The sequence below is a fragment of the Chelon labrosus genome (assembly GCF_963514085.1).
Source record: "Chelon labrosus genome assembly, chromosome: 11".
NCBI lineage: Eukaryota > Metazoa > Chordata > Actinopteri > Mugiliformes > Mugilidae > Chelon > Chelon labrosus.
In genome coordinates, this window is record NC_140344.1 from 20,842,086 (window position 1) to 20,862,537 (window position 20,452).

The following is a 20,452-nucleotide window of genomic DNA, read 5'->3' on the forward strand; positions in this document are numbered from 1 at the left end:
AACACCTACTCAAATATTGTTGGGCAATACCAATCAGACGACAAATGGAAACAAGAACCGTGCTGGTCAACAACATAACATTCCTAGGACGGTTTAAAAAAAATCTTCTCCTTCTTCTGCTGTCACCGCTTTAGTTACTGCTGGATCATTAGCCTACATCAGACTCCACATTAAATGCAAGCAGGTCAATTTGTCACCCAGACCCACCACTGCGTGCCAGTCAATGAGCCAGCCTGCTAATAAATGTATACTGGTGCAGTATTCACGGCAGAGGTATCGACCGGTCAGTGTGTGCCTACAATGAACAATGATTTTCCAAAGGGAATACTAAAAACGAAATACTTTAAAACGAGAACAACTGATAATAAATTATCCTGCACATTTTTAGTACTTCTCTTTTAATTACCTTTTTATCTTTAAATTTATTAATCATCCAAAAATGTCAACAGAACAACCAACAACAACGAAAAAAAAGCTATGAGAGAACCGTCATTGTTTCATTGTGCTACTCTTGGTCCTCAGTTACATCATCAGAGTTCATTTCCTCTGGTCATGCTGTGTTTCTGTGCCACCCAATGTGCAGGGGGAGCGATGACAGTAAAGGGTCACGGAGGGCAAACCCAGCGGGGAAATCAGAGCCCTCTCTCTTTGTGTGATTCAATATCACGCTTGTGTACCCATGAATGGATGCCAAGACATTTGAGTTCAAAGCCAAGGAGCAAGCCATGGCTACATACGGCTTCGGCGAGGACCAGATCGGCGGGAGAGCCCCGGTGCTTTCAGACGTGCATGCTCTCACACACTGAGTAAATATATTTATGAGAAAAACAAATAAATTAAAAAAAGAAAGTGGGAATTATGAGTTAAAGTCACAAACAAACAATTATGTTCTGAGACAGGGTATTAGTGGGAATCGGGCTGACTTTTAGAAATAATTAAATGGCAGTGAGACAGTAAACAAACTCCTCATGTCATTCAAATTGGCAGGTGCATAAAGTATTAAGGGGAATTGACAGCAGCTAAAAACATGCCTTTACAGTTGGAAAGCTGAGTAACTCAACAAAAGGGCAGATAAGGGGCGTGAAACTGCCAGAGCATCACCTGAAAAAAAAAAAAAAAATACGTTTTAAAACTGCAGTTTATTCGACATTCAAACCAGCCGGCTACACGAAAACCTCCAGCCCTTCTGTTCACACTCAGTGACACGCCACACATCAGCGCTCATATCCCTCCGTGCCTCCGCTGCTCTCGGCTTGGCAAGCGGGCAAGAGAGGGGAATAGTGAATTATGAAATTGGATTATGAGTTTGGGAATTCACTGAGCCCCATATTGTCTGTCAGATGCTCCGGAGAGTATCGGGAAGCGAGAATATATTATTCGGGAAAGATGAAATGGAACTGCAAGTGCAAATCTTACAAGAGGATATCCGACGGGAGTAGCCAAAAAGAGATTTAGCGCAAGCAAACAATTGATCCTGAGCAGACTTGCAGAATTTACAAAGAAAAAGTATATAAATGTTAGCGAAGAGCAGGTATATTTGTACTGAGAGGAGAGAGTGGGGTGTTGGTCTCATGCTGCGTTGCTACTCTTTTGCAATCTATTTTCTAATTAAGAGTCCAGCAGTATTTTCCTTAAAAGGGGAACTACTGTTTTTTACAACCTGGACCTTATTTCCAGCATAAAATACCATCGTTTACTCACCCATATAACTTTTGTGTCATTTGCACTCATTCAGGAGATAATTAGATCAACGTATATCCATATAGCGGGACTGACAGGGCACCGAGACGCAGCCTCTAAATAACACAATATCTGCTGCGAAACTCTTTCATTTTGCCAATATTTTGTTATGATATGCTAGTGCTATTCCCTGTTGAGTCCGGAGTTACCTGTTATCATCATCTGGGGTTTGTAGATTGACTTACAGACCCCAGATGATGTCGTCTCCAAGCTGTAGGTCAATCTACAGACCCCGGATGATGATTATTTATTTAGAGGCTGCGTCTCGGTGCCCTGTCACTCCCGCTGTATGGATAATCATTAATCTAATTATCTCCTGAACGAGTGCAACCGACACAAAAGTTATATGGGTGAGTAAACGACCATATTTTATGCTAGAAATAAGGTCCAGGTTGTCCCTTTAAGAACTTCTGTCTAGATTATGAGCTCATCGTGATTGCACTGTTTTGTATGTGAACAGCCCTTGGTTAATTAGTAAAAGCAGCAGCAAAAGAATAAGGTGAAAATTCCCCCCTTTGCCGCTTGCACTGTTGTCAACGGCTCTGATGTTCACCCGAGGTAACCAGACAAAGGAAGTGTGTTCAGGCATGCTGAAAATAATAATTATAGTTATATTCATTAAAGTCGAGTTGCGTAATTTCTTGAGAGGGTCACAAACATGCCCCAATGTCTCAACTCTCAGACGCCCATAAGCAAAAACTGTTAAATCCTTGCGCGTGTGCATCCATACGGCATTCGCACAACACTGTAGGCTACGAGTGTGTGTGCCTGGCCCTGGAGTCGTCCGACGCCCCGATCAACATTAACTCAATTAGCAAACCAGAGAGATTTTAAGGGGGAACTCCACGGGGAGAGCTGAAAGAGCCGAGGAAAGAATTTTTTTAAAAGGAAAGTGCCAGAGGGAGAAAAGGAAGAGGAGGAAGTATGCTCAGAAAAAAAAGCTGATGTTGGTGTTTTCAAAGTTTTGAGACCTTTGTAACGTGTTGACCACAATGCAAATCAAGTTAAGGTTTGTAGATTTTGAATGCACTTGTTAAAACGTCAACAGCTGCCGTTAATAATTTGGCACATGTGGGAATTTTTGTTGTTTCAACATGTACTTTTTGTTCTCCTTCTCTCACACAACATAAGCGGAAAAGACATAGACAACTGCTTTGGTGGCCAGAATTTCTATTTATGAATAATTTCTTGTTCTGCAGCCAGTTTGATCTTTACTGTGCCCTACTAAAGCTGGTTTCACTGGAAGATTCTCATTCGGGAGGGGACCACTGAAAGGACAGGTAAGATGTTCCAGGGTAGCGGACGGCTTGTCAGACAAACTAAGGTTACATCCAGATTATTGCTCGACATTCTCTAGACGTGAAATAGCACATTGAGCCGGGGTACTCCCTGTCACTCCAAAGCCTTTTGCTGTCAACTGAGGTGCAACAGAGCTGTTCACAATTAAGGGAGACTGGCAGGTTAAACAGCGTCTGACTCTCACTGATAATCACTCATAAGCCGATCTCAGTCCAAATCTCAAGTGGAAAAGATTTTTCCCACAGATAATTATTTCTATTTCTATCCGAATGCTTACCTGCATTGTCCTCTCACGTTTCCATGCTCCCGGTATTGTCCAGCGTTCAAAATAATCCCCCGCGCTACCGCTATACGCTATCCCATTGCGTTTGTATTGCTGAAAGTAATTTGAGGAAATGAAGACGACAACTGAACTGCCTGAACAGAACGTGACACCTGGTGAGGGAAACGTCAGGTCGACCGGACCTGGAGTGCCGTGCACATCACAAACTAAACAAAAACTGACATGTCTCCTTTCTTACGAGTCAAATTCACAAGTTTATAAGTTCGACAAAATGGAAGTTTCTCCCCGATGATTGGCTCCCTGCTCCGTGTTCTTGTTCGGCCTTCCAGCTCCAGGTCTGCAAGACATATTTTCTCCGACAGACAGCAGCAGGAAGTACCTGCAGTTTTTTGTTGTTTTTTTTCTCTAGCACTGGTATCGACAAGGAAAAATAAATAGACAGGTTTGCTAGTTTTCTGCAAAAATAATACATAACTAGCTGCGGTCAATGCGTGTTGCATTTTTCCAGCAACTGTGATTCCTCTGGGAAGATTGGTGTGATTCGTTTTAGGACGCGGAGCTCTCCCTTGTTAAACATTTTGGATTACGGGAGGCATATTTAAATCTCAGCGGGGAGAGGTTGTGTTCTGCTCTGACCTGAATAAAGCGCTAAAGACGCTGAGGGCTCCAAGCTCGTCCGAGCTAACAGGATGAGGTTGTGAGGCCAGACTACCAGAGATGCTCAGTCAAGCGCAAACAACCATTTAGCGCTTGTGGTATGGCGGGCAGGGAGCGGGGAAAAGGATGAGGGCCGTTTTAAGTTGGACTTTTAAACTAAATATTCACTTCATTCATCTTCGGAGGGCGGCTGTGCACATGTGCGCACAGTATTTTGTGTCGGTGTCTCGGCTGACTCGCATGTAGCTGTATGAGTCAACCTGCTGACAGGCGAGTGTAGCGGTGGAAAGCCGATATAGGCTTCAGGTAGTTTCACTGTCATTTAAACAATGGCACGGGATACAGCAGCACACAGACCGCCGCTATATCACTGAGACCAGCACATCTTTTCTTGTGTGTTCAGCAGGTTTTCTGCACCGATGTTCTCAGATCCCGGCATCCGAGTCTGACAACATTAACATTAAAAAGCATACAAATCACTGCTTTATGGCAGTGAAACTACAGCATTCTCTTCTAAATGTAATAAAGATTTGGTGTGATGTGGCTTAACAGGTCGGTAGGTTTTTAAAATATGCACAGTCCACATTAAGACCCCTTTTAAAAAGAATCTCTCCTGGCAACTGGAGTCTGATGACATTATCCTGCCTCCATTTGTCATGTCGCCTTCGCGGCTTCTGCACCTATTTTCCGCGCAGCTGGAACTCAGAGGGCAAATGTGAATGTTTCCAGAGTCAGTGTTCCCGACAGCTTAAATAGGAGGCATGCAGGCAAATTCAGCCCACAAATGTGTGTGTGCGTGCATGTGTGCGTGCATTTGTGCAGTACCCACAGGTGCGGACTCCCACAACCCCGGAAGGAATGGAAACAAGGCAAAATAGGACTCCCTAGTAGCATATGAATGAGCAGAGAGAGTGCTCGAATGAGGGGAACGGATAGAGCAGAGGATGTGTGCGTGTGTGCCTGAGTGTGTGGGTACCAGCCAAGATAATATCCAGCCCAGGGGGGACAGCAGCCTGCAGCAGGACACAGGTGCTACATTCTCCGGAAACATCAAACAAAAAAAAAAAAAAGAAAAGAAACAGAGAGCATTCTCTCACTGTAGGACATACAGTATAGTGGGAGGTGAAGGGTGAGGGGGTGAGAGAGGCAGCGAGAGCAGCCTGCCTTGGCTCATCGAAATGATCGAATGACACCACCTGCTGAAAGACCTAACCGCAATCCAACTCCGTACAAGCAGAAGGGAAAAACGCACATTGTGTTGATCGGAAAGAGACGCACAGACTGCACCGTTAATCTGAGTAGATCCGAGAAACCAAAGAACAGCTCGACAGCCGCGACAACATGTGAGAAATGGAGTCTGCAGACAAAGCCGGAGGTCGGAAAGTTTCAGCCGACCTGTTGTTCCTTAGGGAATCCTGGAACTTGGATGGTGAAATAAGGCATGACTGTTTGGTTCTTTTACAGTATTTTTTTTACAAACTTTTGACGTGATCCGTTTTTTCTGGGGCGGCACAGTGGGGTGGTGGTTAGCACTGATGCCTAACAACAAGAAGGTTCTGGGTTTGAATCCATGGGCCGACCGGAGCCTTTCTGTGTGGAGTTTGCAGGTTCTCCCTGTGTCTGTGTGGATTCGCCCTGCTATAGACTGGCGACATGTCCAGGATGTACCCTCCCTCTCGCCCAGGGACAGCTGGGATAGGCTACCATGACCCTCCAGAGGACAAGCAGTTGCAAAAAACTGAATTAATGAATGAATGCTTTTTTCTGACTCGGCCATCATCAGTGGAGTTTATGTGCAACAATGTGTTACTCAGGCAAAAAGCCTCACTAACACACTTCTGTGATATTGGTTCTATACATTTTTCCAAGATCCACACATGGCTAGCAAATAATCAGTGGTTTCTAAAGATGAACAACCCCTCTGTGACATCACCCATAGAAATCCCAGAGAGCGATCTTGAAGCTCGGTGTGGCGGTTTTGGGCGTCACCATTTTAGCAACGCCCGACTCCTGGCGTCAATTATCAAATTATGTTTGGCCTTTATTCCTTCGGCAAAACACACACATATTTTATGTCCCTTACAGTTTTTGTGGTGTTTTTTTTTTTTAATGAAGGGGAATTAGCCACTCTAATGACGGTTCTCGCCTCCCACGTGCAAATGTTCCTCCAAAACAAGCCGGGACACATTTTGCAGGGGCACTGTCAGTGCATCCTGCCAGCCGAGATGGCTGCGATTGATTTAAAGGAATACAAACAGGCTTTGGCGATTTATTCCCCTTAATGAGTGATAATGAGTGCGTCCAGAGCTTTCTGAGGAGATTCGTCTGACTGTGCATGACTAGTGCTAAAATGAGGATCCAGCAAACTAACATAATCCAGCGTTTGTACAAAATGCTACGGGGGGAAAAAAAGATGAGAAGGGGAAGATCATCTGATCCATTAATTCTTCTGATCATCGTATCCAATAATAAAGCGTCAAACTCCCTCGACACACCACAACAGTATGCCATTACATAACGCACAGTCATGTGCAGCAAATTACAGAAATGACCCAGCCAAAAAGCAACAGGAAGCCATATACATGAGTATCTAAAGACACTTACAGATGGAAGTGAGTGAACTTTGTCCAGAAAAAAAAAACTCTGGCTCTGATAAGAAAAATAACTGCAATTTAAAGTTCCATTAACTTAAAGGAATACTCCGGAATTTTGGACATAGGGCCTCATTTACAACTGAGCGGGTGTGATATAGGTCGGTGGAGACCGTTTTCAGCACATTTGATCCATTCCTTATATTTGCACAAATCACTGTTGCTAAACTGGTGTTGAGCTAGCGTGCGTCAACGGTAACATCCAGCCTGTCACTAAAAACAGCTATAACTGCTCCGCAGAACACCCGAGACAAATGTATTATAACGTCGGACTATCGATGTACATGTCAGTGTTGGTAGAATCATTTTAGAAATTAAACCAACCTTACATGTAGGGTTGCAAAGGGGTGGAAAATTTCCGGTAAATTTCCAGTAAATTTCCAGAAACTTTCCATGGGAAGTTAAACTGGGGAATTTTGGAAATATTCCAAATTAGAAACTTTCCATGGGAATTATGGGAATTATGGGAATTATTGGGAATTTATGGGAATTATGGGATGACAATTGATGTATAAATTCTTGTATGGTTACAGAAAACCGTCTTGCAGGAGTCAGAAGAAACAGCATCAAATTTGAGGTAGCTACCACCATAATTAGCTAGCCTCTTAAATGGTCAATGAAATGAAAAATAGCTTTCATTTAGCACCTAACTTACCAGATAGTTAGCTACTGTATTAATACATTTTTATTTAATATTTGCAAGTTAAACATAACGTTATAGATCAAATATATTTACCCCATGATATTATCAAAACTTGCTTGACTTTATATAGTCCGCGGGCTCAAATGTGTGGCTTCAATAGTCTTGTGCTTTGAGCTCAAAAGTGTGGCCTCCAGGCTTCAAGAAATCACCTGTGCATGTGATGGAGGAATGCACAGTGCATGTAGGGGGCGTGGCCTCAATAGCCCTGCAGTAAGCAGTGTGCTGTGTGCATGTGATTGAGGAGTGTACTTGCATTAAATCTGGTTGTTTTAGCCAAGACTATGCTACAATATATTCCCCCCAACTATATTTAAGTTCCCTGTTAAGGGCCAACCTTCAATTTTGTAAATTTCTTATTTATTCCTGTTTATTCCCGTTAATTCCCATATATTCCCGTTAATTCCCATGGAAAGTTTCCAACTTTGAAAATTCCCGGAATTTTGCAACCCTACTTGCATGGCATTGGAATAGCTTACACTTTGTTCCCTGTTGTTGCTTAGGCTACGGCAGCGGCGGACTGATATTATCTCCGGGCTAGTGAGGCTACAGAGGAAGACAGGTCCGGTTTCGCCGACAATCACGCGAGATTATTTAGCTGCTGTCAGTCCTCCTAGGCTAGTGGGAAGGAATCGGGATAACAGGAGACTATGGCCACTGCTAGCTATGCTGAGATTTCGGAGTTTGAGGACGATGAAGATGAGGTTGTTTTATCAAATCAGCCGTACCAGTTTGAGCCAGAGTTGGTTTTCGTTTTGACGCACTACTACTAACACGGAAAGTAAAATTCCGCTGCTGCTGAGAAACTAGTCCCTCAAAATGTTTTATCATTGAAAATGCAAGGTTGGTTTAATTTCTAAAATGATTCTACCAACACTGACATGTACATCGATAGTCCGACGTTATAATACATTTGTCTCGGGTGTTCTGCGGAGCAGTTATAGCTGTTTTTAGTGACAGGCTGGATGTTACCGTTGACGCACGCTAGCTCAACACCAGTTTAGCAACAGTGATTTGTGCAAATATAAGGAATGGATCAAATGTGCTGAAAACGGTCTCCACCGACCTATATCATACCGGCTCAGTTGTAAATGAGGCCCTATGTCCAAAATTCCGGAGTATTCCTTTAACACAACTGGTGAGGCCTTCACTTCAACCTGTGACATCTCACATTTCTATGGGCAAAACTCAGGATTAACAGCAAAGATGAATTCTCTTTTATTAGCGTTATTCAGAGCACCAGAGAGCTTAAAGTAATACAAATTATTCTTTTAGTCGACCACGTTCTATACGCCAGTGCACATTTCGACCAACACAAATGTGTCGGCGGAAAGCAGTCTAAGAAAAATCTGTGACATAAAGAGAAGACAAGGTATTCTCTATGCAAATACAAACAGACAAAACAAAACACAAAGGTCCACGAAGCCACGAAAACAGAAAAATGTCAAGCCTGGTAAAAATCACCAGGAAATTAGCTGCAAAAAGACGATTTCGCCACCGCAGATCCTGACTGTGTACGAGGCGCCAACGCCGTCTGTACCCACGGAACCTAGTCTGTAGTAGTTTTAACGAAGAAACATTTCTGATAAAGGCTTTTGTGCATTTGTGACAAGCTGCTACAACTGCGAACATTTTGCTTGGCAGGCAGAATTAACAGTTGAATTAATTTGGCACTTTAAATCCTGAAAAATAAGCGAGTTACATGGGCACACTTTGTCGTCCCAGTGATTAGGCTCGACTCAATCTTACTGGAAACAGCGGAGATAGCAATCGCGGAGACAGCTGCGGGGTGATTTATTTCAAAAGAGAAATGACAGCTAGTGTGGAATGCGGTCGGAGGGAGACAAAAGCAGTTGGCCACATTTCGCTGCACAAAGTGCACAAAGATATTATATCAGGGAAAACTCAAGATGACCAAGACAAGAATAACATCATGGCATTGTGTTGGTTTATTATGGAAATACAGTTTTCTTCTTCTTAACAGGACATTACTGTCAAGAATAAAATTGTGATCTTTTGAAATTATAACCTTCTTACATGACTTGACTTCTTTATGCAGAATTTATTACTGTGCTGACTTTACTATCCTTTAAATCTTTTTACAACCTCTGTTTTACCAGTCGGCAGCACTGACCGTCCTGGCAGAGGGTTACAGACATACCAATTTACATGAAGACAACAAAATCACTGAAGCATTTATCCAGTGTTGATTACAACTTATATCAAGGATCTAAATGAATCAATAAAAGCAACTGCAGCCGGATTTGTGTGCCTCTAAGCCATTTGGAATTACTTTCGAATTACAGGCAGAGGAAGCAGAGTACTCGAATCCTTTTCCCAGTTCTGTACAAACTCCTGGCACGGAGAGTAGGAATAAATACTGGGTGCGAATTCAGTGGCTCAGCATACTTTTCTGAAAGCTGTAGACATGTAGGCAGACGACCACAAGAAACCTCATTAATAAGAATATACCAAAGCTTAAGTCTATGGGTGGATAATTCAGTAAATCTAACCGTCTTACACAATAAGAAATGGTATAAGGGCCATAAGGTTTGTAACACACTTCAATTCTCCATGGCAGACAGTATCCATCACCTGTAAGCATTTAGGTGATGTATGCGTGTGTATAGCATCTCTATAATCCATCATTCAAAATCGCTGTCAATTCAGTCACAAAACAAAGATCTGACTCCAAAGTCAAAACCCAGCAACGAGACGAGACGCCCTGTCAAGCCCCTGAGGCCAGGAAAACCAAGCAAGTGTTTGGGGCCGTGTGAATGAAAGGAAAAAGAGACCCCTAGGGAGCCAATTCTGATCTTTAAGTATTGGCTGAATCAAGTCACCTTATTAAGTCCAATAAACAGTTGTGTGAGTGTTGTGTGGAGAGGGTAGCTCGTACCTTGGTTCCAGAAAACCTGTGGTATCTACTATAGGAATGGGCTGGTCATCCAACGCCATAAACTCCGTAACCCTCTCTGGAAGGGCAGGGAGCGGGGAAAAGGATGAGGGCCGTTTTTTGTAGTAGTTGAATCAAGTTGGAAGTATTGAATGATGATCTCCTACTACCATCTCACTAAACAAAACATATTTGTGGCCAAATTTCCCACCATGTATAACAATATAAAACAATCATGGGATGATAGTTCACGTCCTAAAAGTTGAGCAATCTGATTCACTGCATACTTTTTCTTCAAAGGCATGGGTGTCTGGATAGGCATGGTTGCACACCGCAACTTCGCTAGTTGGCTGAGGAATTCAATTTAAATTTTATTTTATGTTTTTTTTCTTGAGAAAAGAGCCAGGGAACAAGCTTAGACTGAGACAACCGCATAATTATTTTTTTTCCATGCACAACACAATGAAACCTGAACTTTGGCTCAGCAGGAGCAGCGTGCCAACTCATCCCACAAACAAGAACACATCCAAGCTGGTTTTAATTAGAAAATAATTTTGTTTTCCCTTCTCTGCATTTACATACATTGATCGGCCACAACATTAAAACCACTGACTTCACCACCTTGTGACAATGGAATGTTCTGGTGGGAAACTTTTCAAAAAACATGAAGAACAGCACAAGGTGTTGACCTGTCCTTCAAATGCGCTAGATCCCAAACTGATAAAGTTTCTGTGGGATGCACTGGAACAAGCCTGATCCACAGAGGCCCCTCCCCTCAACCCATAGGACCCAAAGGGCCCCGCTAACATCATTCTGTTGCCAGACACCACAGGACACCCTCAGAAGGCCCATGTCCATTCTCTGATGTGTCACAAATGTTTTGGAGGCTCAAGGGAGACCTACACAATATTAGGAAGGTGGTCATAATGTTATGCCTGATCGGTGTATGCCTGTATAGATACATAATCCTGTATGAAACAGAACTCTCAAACTCAACCACTGCCAACTGCACTTTCAGAGCAGCACATTAGAGATCTCGCCATTTCCTCTGGCACACAATATATACAAGGCCTGGGCTGTTTTCTCTCTGTTCTCTGTACGCTAGAACACAATCACATGGTCAGAAGAAGTGCTAGACCAATGTATTATACCCTTCGGCTCATTGCCAGTCGTCCCATCCTCTCCGGCAATGTAAAAACAGCTCATTTTCACCAGCAGGACAGGTAGTAGCAGTAGCATATTCGACAGGGAGATAATGGAGTTGAATCACTGGGCCCTGCTGAGGAAGGTGAATCTCCATTTCAAAACGCATCCGCATGAAATGCTGGAATTTGTCCCACAAATAATGCAAACGAGGGACTTGGATGTGTAATTTTATGAAGGAAGGAACAGACCGACAAGAGAAAATGAATAGGGAAACAGGAGGAGGGAAAGGGAAGATAAGTAGGTGGAGGAAGTAGAAGAAAGCATGGTGACATTAGATGTACAATGCTCTCTCTGTCAGACGGGCTGTTTAAGAATGTCCTCCGTGTGTCGAAATGTAAATGAAGCCCGTGCACAACGGAGATGTAAATCTGCAATTCTGATAAAAAACTCATCATTTACACATGGTTTTTTAACCCGCTGTGCTTTGAATAAATCATTTGCATATTGGTGCTGAAGCTGGTATATTTTTATTTTTTTTGGCTGGTTACCTTTTACATGCTTCCGTTTCATAACTTTTGGGTTTGGTTTGTGCTTTTGAATCTGCTTTTAGCAGTGTTTGGCATGATGTTGTCTGTGGACCCGGTAGAGGGGAAAATATCAAGCTAGATTTAGGCTTTCAGCGTTGATCTTCCACTGCAGCATGTGTCACAGGTGCCGAGCATTGTGGGAGACGGACGACGAGCGACACTTTTCTTATTACTTTCAGATGTCGGCCAGTCATTTTGATGGCCGAGTCCGTCGGATCACGCCGTTCATTCAGCATGCGCCCACACACAGTATGCCTGTCTCTACCCAGGAGAGATTAGCGGTCACGCTGCGAATATTAGCATCTGGGAGCTCACAGAGTGGCTGCTAGCATTTCTGTTTTCCGCTTTAACCACGCCCACTTTCAATTTCTGACCAATCACAGAATTGTTGCCGGACACCGCACGGGAAAAAAGTTCTGCCCGGTTGATGCGTCGAGAGCAAGCCGAGAGAACTCCCAAACGAGGGCTGCGTGGTTCGAGAAAAAACATCTTGCGATAAGCTACACATGAGGCAAAGCTAACAGATGCTAAGTGACTGCGCGAAGCGTGATAAGTGATTTTCTGATAGCAAAGATAACACCTGGCCCCAACCCAGCCAGGTAATTCACAGAGGTTGAACCTGTAGGTGAGAGAAGCGGCCTTTACAACACACGCTGCCAAGGTACAGAATATGTATTGGAAAATATTAAAAGGACAGCCTCAAGTTTTGCAGGTATGCCATGTCTGGTGACATTTAGGATTTGGAAACGCTACAAAATACTCAAGACGTACATCTTTGGTGGGAAGTAGCTTCCATAATCTCTAGCGGTGCTACATTTAACGCTAACGCTAAGAAAAGTACTTTAATTTACGTATTGCTGTACTTCAATATATTTTGATGAGATGCATTTATTATCCAGTATATTATATTGGGTGAAACATACCCAACGTTACTGTTCTATGGTTAAAGACCCATAACCTGTTGACGACATGCAACACATAAATGTAAAGACATATATTGATAGATATGAGAGTTTAATTACAATTCAGAAATTGATAAAACCAGGAAAAAGTTTTAAAACTATCACACATTTAAAATGGTACGCCAAAGAAAAGAAATGAACTAGAGAATCCAAAATCCTAGGATAGGATCCTTTATCCACCAGCTGCTCATTTTGTTTACTTGCTACTGAACTTTCTCTGTGACAGCTTTCTTTATAACCTTCTTTTTGCCCCAGAGTACTCCTCACTGCGGCTGCCACAGATGACAGCTGAGCTCTTATAAATAAAATTCACCAGCAAAAGAAAAAGGGTTTAAAATGAATGATTGTGGAAATCAAAAAGTCAGCGACCACTTCAGTGTGACCGAAACATCAACAGGCGTGATTTGCACCTCTGATAAAGCTGAATCAGCTGCTTAACAGCGACTGAGACGAGAAGAAAAACAAGAATTTGGGTTTGGTGAGACAGGCCGTTTGGCGACAGTGAGTTATAGAGTTAAATTAGTGCAGGGGTGTTAAAATTCACTGCACACTGCCAGGGCTAAACTCAAAGCCAGTACGCAGAGTTATACAAACACAAACAGAGCTCCAGAGTAAACTGGAAACGTTCCTTTTTCCCTTGAATACCTTTACTCATGAGTGGCCACAACAGATAAAAGGGAACAGTGTTTGACGGCACTCGGAGAGCGACGCCGCGCTCCTTCACAAAGCAGCTCACACGGTAATCAAGCTGGCGAGCGGGCCTTTGAGACGCAAAACAGCAGAGTGACAAAAGTGCGGCCCTCGTCCTCGCTCTTCCTCTTGCACTCTTTCTCCCGCCTCCTCTGATAGTCCCACGCTTCGCGCAGAAAGATGAGATCAAAACGAAGGCAGCCAAACGTCAAAGTCAACTTGGATGATAGGTGAAATGGAACAAGAGTAGACAGAATGCAAGATAAAAGAAAATAAGTCAAGAGAGGGAATATATACCATTCAGCTCCGCTGAACAAAACACAAAAAAAAAAAAAGTGTTTCTCATTTGGATGCAGTCAGCAGGGGAGCTCCGTCAGACCAACTATGGAGCAGTGGGGGAGCCTTACCATCCCATCACACCATCACACCCTTGGTGTTTTTATCCTTTATCCTTACAGATATAAAGTGTGAGATATAGTTTTATCTAAACAGCTGCCAGACGTGTTAGTTAAACCCCTTGAATGTTAAAGTGAAGAAAACCTCAAGCTCTTCCGCTCCCATTTCCTGGCGAGTTTTTGTAAATGAGATGAATTCCTATCCCACCTCCAGATCTGGAGCTCAAACGTTTAAATATTCATAAGCGTACGGTGAATAGTAAGAATGCACTGGTGATTTCAAAGGGAAAACAGGGGCGCGACGGGGAATACGAGTGAAAAATGCGGAGAGAGACGCACATGGGGACGGGCACATTTTGGTCAATTTGCTCTCTTTTATCAAGAAACGTCAGGACTTTTCAGCAGAGCCGCATCCAGAAAGCTGATTACAATGCAACCCGCACCTCTGTCTCCAAAAAGTCATCCTATTCCGTCTCTAAGGTTTATCTGTCCCTCTCCTCTGATCCTTTCTCTGCCTTTGTTGCAAGGCAGCACAGCCTCGGGGAGAGGTGACCTTTTCCATTAACCACCACTACAGAAAGCTCATTCTGAGCAGCAGGGAGCACACAGACACACACACACACACACACACTCTTTGATGATTGATTGAAATCCTGCAAGGTCTGGATCGCTTACAGTAAGGCAACACCAGAGCTGATACAGCCCTACACCGCATAGAAACCCTATGAAAGAAAATCCTCCTGTAGAGGTAAGGAGTAAAAAGCGGAACCGAGCCGGAGCACGGGGGAAGCTGACAAATCCCATCATGGCAGGGATCACGATCGTCTACAGTCGATACTCCCACCTGACATCTGTCTCTCTGGCTCGCGCTCTTTTCTCTTGCCGTGTCTCGGCTCCCATATTCCACAATCTTGATTCACACTCCCCTGCCCTGTGTCTCCCAGCAGTGTCCCAGTAAATTGTCCAAATTGTGTGGGTTTTTATGAGACTCTACTGAGGAAATTGGTCTTAATTAAATCTTAATGGCATTGTTTAGCAATGTGATTGCTTCATTATTGGACTCCCCTGCAGCATAAAGTGGCTACACCTGAATGAATTTCAGCAGTTAGCTCTATCCGATGTGTACACAGCTCCATACACGGTACACCAAACAGCGGTTATCGTGAGCCCCAGCCACATCCTCTCCCGATGCATCCTGCTCCACGTCCCACCTGTTGCGTGAGAAGGGTGTCCTTCTTCTGCACCGTCGCTCCTCCCCGAATGTTTCGCCCCCTTCCATTCATAGCGAGCGTGCCAGCGGGCAGACAGTGCCATCATTCAGCCGCTTCCTCTTCTGCTCGGCTAAACACTGGGCCTAAAGTGCAGACGGCAGCGAGAGCGGGGAGGTGTGCGCTCACGGGCACACAAAATAACAAGGTTGCAAAAAAAAAAAAAAAAAAAGCTACATCACACATGTACACATTCCCTCTCCTCTGCACAAAATCCCTCTGTTTCACTCACTTACTCTAGCACATACACGGGTAAATCTCCTGCGGGAAAAGCTGTGGCAGCGGGCCAGAGCTCTCATCTGCATGGGGCATGGCTGGTACCTTGATGGTGGCTCGTTAGCCAGGCCAACACAAATTTCATTAACCCCGAGGTCAACACACTCCGGACTTGCGTGTTTCCAGCGCTTTTCACTGACCTCCCAACTCAGCCTTCTCAATCTCACATCCACATCTGTTAATCTTTCACTTGAAATTCACCGTCGGTACGCGAACACAACATATGCTGAGTGTGAAATAATTTAGAGCTGTTTTAAATTCTCTCTGGTTGCACTGTGCTGTTGTCGGAAACCAAAACCAAAGGAAGGACAAGAGTGTTACTGAGCCAACTGTTTACTGGTGTCTCATGTCTCAAATGAGACACAGCGTGCATGAAGACATGTAAGCAAATGCATATATGCATTAAGGCACTGAGGTGTTTTCTACCCCTTTTAATCCTTCTGTTGTCTCCGCCTCCACCAGGCACTTGCTACAGCATCCTAAGCACACTGAGGAGTGCGAGTTGTTATGGGGACTCTGTTCATCCTCGCTCTTGAATCGCCCAGAGAGAGAGATTTACTGGGTTGGTCAGATAAGCTGTGGAGCAGATTCATGGTTGAGCCTGAACCCAGCTCCCAAGACAAAAGCTAGCAATAAACCGACTGCCACTCGCGTACAAATTTATCACACCGACTTTTTTTTTCCCCCACCTCAAATGACGGTCTCATTTATAATATAGATACGGCTGCATTCAATTATTTTTCAATGATGGTAAGGACAGACGCGCAGATCACAGGATCTAGTTTTCAATATTACGATTGCAACAAGCATCCAGGTCTCCGCAGCAATAACTTCCATCGGCAAATAGAATTATGTGCTCGCACAATATCAGGAATATTTCTCCAAGCCAGTCAAACAGTACGGCTGCGACGAATATAAATCACAGCATTAGCGCGGCAATTTCATAACTCGCTAAAGACAGAATTTCTCCTGATGAAAAGTGCAGTTTTTTTTTTTTTTTTTTTTCTTTCCTCTTCTCGTCCTTTCAATTTTCTTCTGATTAGCTGAGCCCTTGCACGGTGATATAAAGGCCGAGGACGGCTAAGTGGAAGCAATCTTTAAAAGCCACACTGCCCAGCTGGGTCCATACGTGCCTCCGCTTTAACATGCCCAAACCACTTTGTCAATGCAGACTCGCAGACGGACTCATCTGGGGCTTTGCTAAATTTAACTCGTGTCAGAAACACACCTAAGATATACAACATGACTGCCTCGGGAATTGCTTTTTGCTAAGTACACTGTGGAGTATTTATGTCTGTTTGTTCAGTTCCTTCTTCCATTAACCGCTATCAAAAGTGGGCAACGGGCAGCTGCATTATTCACTAATCTTTAAAAAAGGCCGTTGACAGTCTTCCATAAATGATAAGATGGAAACGTGGCGTGCGTGTGTTTAAGCAGTCACACATGCAGAGGTGGTGTCTATTACCATTTTGCCGGGAGAGTGGTTCCGGCCGCAGTGAAGCTGACCAACCGTGAGAACCACGAGAGCTAAAATTAGGGAAAGTGACATCGGAGGGCATGGTTACCATGACAGCGAGCCAGCCTGAGGGTGTTGCTGCCGAGATTCAACAGCAAGCCAAATCCAACTTCACGCCAAGCCGCAACTACATCCCAGAGTGAGCGTGTGCGTGACTCGTTTTTTTTTACCCCTCTCCCAGGAGACGTTAACACAATGAAAAAAAGCATCCACAGGTTGCCCGCTCCCTCAGAAACCTATGAATGCGCTGGTCTTGATAAAATGAGCTCCAGCCACCTCGCGCTCCTCTCCCATATGTTGTCTCCATGGGCAACCGAGCAGCCGATCTGTCGAGGCCCCCCGAGACTTCCGACTTCCTCCTTATCCTTTTAGAGTGAGGATGATGATGATGGCTGAGTGTGTATTGTGGATTTTACAAATACAAGCAACACATTTGTGTGTTTGTGTGAGGGTTGGTTGAGTGCACACATGTATGTGTGCCTTCACGTGTGTAGTCCCAGTTAATCAATAGAAGCCTGTATGCAGCAGCCAGCAGCCAGCCTCCTCCTCCTCCTCCTCCTCCTCCTCCTCCTCAGTGGACCTGTTGATGCTGGAAAACAGGGGGGCTGCTGTACGACTGGGTGGCCACATAAATGTTGCACTCATCTAATATGCATCGCAGCGCTGCCTGCCAACACACTTCCTCATTGAAATTCTGATTAAATAAGGCCGGTCTGGCCAGCGTGCCAATCGGAAAACTATTCAATTACACCTTTTTGGCTTTCCCCGTCATCAAAGGTGCAACAGCTTCTTTGGCTTTTAGTAAATAAATAAACCTGAGTAACACTGACATATTGACAAATGTTCTGCGTGTAGTGCCCACCCCTCCCTCCTGTAATCATATTTCTTTGACTGGCTTATTCATAATGAGACAGACAAATGTACAAAGCATGTTCTGTTCATACATTCAATAATGTGACGGGAGAGAAAGCCTCCCGGGCCGAATGATTCTTCTTACAAGCTTTAGATTCCCCTAGAGTTCGGGGAAAAAGAAAATCTGTTCTCTGCTCAAACAGACAAGTTTTAAATTCCTCCCTCGTGCTGTTCACATGTGCCATCGCTCTGAGATTGGACACCATCACTCGTTACAAAAACCATAAAAAAGTTGAGTGGACTGCCCATCGCCGGTCTACCACACGGCCCCCATCCTGTGTTGAATAATTTAGTGGCAGAAAATGATCGTGCACTTCGACGCAGCAGCGGCTGGACGAGCGATCTGAAAGATGGCGATTCTGAAACAAAACGGCTGGACGACACTCGCGTGATTGATCTCCCCGCCCGCGGACCGCGGTGTGAATAATGACCGCAAAGGATATCTGAGTAATGACGCGTCCGTCGACCCGTTCAACGGCGCCTGTAAACAGATGTTAATCATCCCGCTTCCGATGCGTCGACCGGGTAAGACAATCGGGGTCAGTAATGGGTTCGTTTACACCTCGAGAAATGTCAAAAGCTGGGTAAAATCAAAAGCACTTCGAGCCAAGGCCTTGTCGAGACTGATGAACCCAGATACTTCTAATACTTTTCAGACTTAGGGCGGCACAGTGGCGAGGTGGTTAGCACTGATGCCTCACAGCAAGAAGGTCCCAGGTTCCACGGGCCGACTGGGCCTTTCTGTGTGGAGTTTGCATGTTCTCCCTGTGTCTGCATGGGTTCTCCAGCTTCCTCCCACCGTCCAAAGACATGACATGACTGTGAATGGTTGTCTGTCTCTCTGTGTTAGCCCTGCGATAGACTGGCGACCTGTCCAGGGTGTACCCCGCCCCGACCCTTCACAGGAACAAGCGGTTACAGAAGATGGATGAATGAATGAAGATAGTGAATGAATGACATAGTGGAGAAAGAACAAGCAGGAACCTGTATGATACGTGTCCTTGCACAAGGAGGAGAATTTGACTCCGAGATAACTCTAATCTCCTATAAAATAGTTGTAGACAAATTTGACAACTGTCATTTCATATTCAAATACATCAGGCCCAAAGTGATATGACTTTATATCTACGTGCCCCAACCTCAGCGCCACCAGTCAATGAAGGTTCTTGCGTGAAGTGAGGTGAAAAAAAATAAATAAATAAATGAAAAAACTGCCAGGCTGATATGAATATTTACACACTTCACAGAGCCCCATTTTCAGTAATGGCTACATCTCACTTAGAAACCCTTAGTGCGAGAGGGGACATGTTATTCATAAGAGGTTAAGTGAGTTGACCTGCTCAGATGCCTGCTAAATGGTAGACAGTCAATTAGACACACAGACCGGCACACAGCATAACAGCTTCCTTCTTTCCTCACCAGACGGCCTACAGAAGACGAGTCACGGAGACAGACTATTAGAGGAATCCTAAAAATGAGGAAACCGGTAATACTGGTTAAAAAAAAAAAAAAGAAGTCCGCGTGCTGTTGGTGTGTCAGTGATTTCAGAAACCTAAGGGGAGTGACACGGTCATGGGCGACCACACTGCAGCAACAGCAAAATCACTAAACCTAACGAATACATGATTCTCAGGGGGAACTAAGGGTGACCGTTCTTTACACCAACCCACGGCTTGAACATGTGGGCAGAGACCGTCGCCAGGACAACAAGGACACCTGTGTCATATGATGCAACACAATTACCCTGCAATAAATTCTTGAGAAACGTCTGCATGCAGGGAAGAATCGTTTTTGCACTAGAAGAGTGGAAATTGTTGCAGGGATTGTGTTTCTGTCTGCACGTCTGACCTAAAATTAAAAAAAAAAAACAACAACACCACAACTCACTGAGGCGCAGACACTGGATGAGCATTCACTCAGGGCTCATCATCAGAAAACTATATCTGGTCCGTTGCTGGGAAAACCCCACGGCTGAAATCAAAGACAATAAAACGATCCCCTGCGTGTCACTCAGCGGTGTGGACGCGGTGTACACTCCTCAAGGACATCATAATCATCCGGTATCACCTTACACAGACAGCTGCGGGAGTTACACCATCGGCCGCAGTTAAATCTGTAGTAGGAGGAGGTGTATCTCATCTGACAGGAGGTTTTTTTTTTTTTCTGTTCCCCACTTTCTTTTGGTCACCATTGTCATTCCTGTTACATTCATCTCAGCTAGTGCAATCGAGCCGTGGTAATGAGAAGGACAACAGCAGCAGGTGGAAATCCGCCTCCTCCCTTGCACCCCTGCACCGCCTGACGCCCTGGTATCTTTTCCCAAAGCCGAGTGGCGTTGCCTGTGACCTCGGAAGCCACCTTCACAAACAGCCCTTTTATTATTAATGCTGATGCGGACGGCTTGACTTTTTGACCTGGCCGGTAACGGCGGTGCTCTTTACTTAGCTTGGAGGAGGAGGAAACCTTGGTTAATT

At 44.4% G+C, this 20,452-nt stretch overlaps 1 protein-coding gene across 1 annotated transcript in view; it reads right to left on the bottom strand.

The window, feature by feature from the left end:
- Positions 1-20,452, bottom strand: part of b4galnt4a (beta-1,4-N-acetyl-galactosaminyl transferase 4a) — a 136,881-nt gene that overhangs the window by 115,841 nt on the left and 588 nt on the right. The window lies entirely within an intron of this gene.